The sequence below is a fragment of the Theropithecus gelada genome, chromosome 12 (assembly GCF_003255815.1).
Source record: "Theropithecus gelada isolate Dixy chromosome 12, Tgel_1.0, whole genome shotgun sequence".
In the NCBI taxonomy this organism is placed as follows: Eukaryota; Metazoa; Chordata; class Mammalia; order Primates; family Cercopithecidae; genus Theropithecus; species Theropithecus gelada.
Window position 1 is genome coordinate 71038904 of NC_037680.1, and position 1829 is coordinate 71040732.

Below are 1829 nucleotides of genomic sequence, written 5' to 3' on the forward strand. Positions count from 1 at the left end.
CTCTGCACTCAGCCCACGGCTAGACTGGGCAGGTGTGAGCGGCTTCCACATGGGTGCCACCATCTCGATGACGGTAATGTGTGACGACACCCAAAAACTCAGAAATACCAACAATCATGGGGCCCCAGGGGTTGTTACTCTTGCTCAAAGAATCTCAAGGCTTGAGCTCCCAAGAAATGTCACAGCTTTTCACTCCCATAGCTCGGCAAGTGAAATCTTGTTACAGCTCTCTTTCTTCCATAGTTCAGCGAGTGGGAGCGTATTAGAGCTATTTTCTTTCCACTGCCCACACAACTCAGTGAGCCAGCCAGGAGTGTCATAGCTCTTTCATTCATGCCACCTGCAGCTTGGTGAGTTCCAGGTTCTTGTCCTGTGACCAAGAGTTATAAGATGCATGGACATCAGGGAGTAAGACAGAGAAGAATTTTATTGAGTGACAGAAGGAAAGCTCTCAGCCACAAGAGGGGACCTGAGAGTGGGTAGCCAGGTGTAAGGCTGAGTCTGGGTTTTTATGGGCTTAGAATGAGGGAGTGCCTGCCGTTTGGTCCATGGGTGGTCTTGGAAAAAGCACCATTCAATTGGTTAAAAAGCATCATCCAGAAGGAACCAATTGCGAAAGAGTGAGGAAGACAGGGATAGACGTTCTCACTCTAGTAATTAACTCCATCCGGAACTATCAGCTTGGTTTTCAGGCTTTAAGCAGTTTTTGGTTTGAAGGTTGGGTATCACTGGAGACCTGTTTTTGCCTGCCTAGGAATTTATCTGTCTCCTGTCACTATCACAATGAGGCAGGCTTGATCTTGGCTAGGGCACACTTTTACCCGGACAGGGCTTGAGTGGGAACTGGATTGGGAATGTTGATCTTTGTATGCCATGCCCTCAACAATTCTTAATGACATTTGCCTTTACCATTTCTCCTGCTGTTAAATAGTTATGTCTCTTCACAAACCACTGGCCTCAGCTACTAGGGCCAACAGCAAGCACTTGACCCCAAACAACTGATCCCCAGGCTGATGAGACCATTTAATGACCACTGTGGGTTCTGGTTCAAAATGATGAGTTAGTCAAATAGTTTTCTCTCTTAGAATTTTGAATGGGAGTAGGAATAGTGGCAGTATGATGAAATTGAAGCACTACACTTGTTCAAAGTAAGCAATAAGGGCAAAAAGTAGAGGTTGTGTTGCCTAGTGCAGCAAGGAGAAGGAAGTCAGTCCACAGAGAAAAGCAATGTAAAAGTAAAGTTGCCTAAGAATATGCTGATACATTTTCATTGCCTAAATTCGGTTGAAGAATGCTGGGTATATAAAGACAACCTATCACCTTAAATTCTCAGGTCAACATTTAAATTTCAAGGACTTTTTTATTGTTGGCTGATGCGCTAAATCTTAACTATATGACAAATCTGAAGTAGCAATCCAATCTATATTTTTAAAAAATGCATAACACCTGATATTGTTTGGCTGTGTTGCCACCCAAATCTTATCTTGAATTCCTATGTGTTGTTGGAGGGACCCTGTGGGGGGTAATTAAATCTTGGGGTAAGGTTTTTCCCATGCTGTTCTCATGATAAAGTCTCACAAGATCTGTGGCTTTTAAAAATGGGACTTTCCTTGCACAAGCGCTCTCTCTGTTTGCCTGCTGCCATCCATGGAAGACATGACTTGCTCCTCCTTGCCTTCCATCATGATTGTGAGGACTCTCCAGCCACGTGGAGCTGTAAGTCCACTAATCCTCTTTCTTTCATATATTGCCTGTCTTGGGTATGTATTTATCAGCAGTGTGAAAATGGACTAATACAATACCTTAATACATGGATTAAGTTAAGTCAA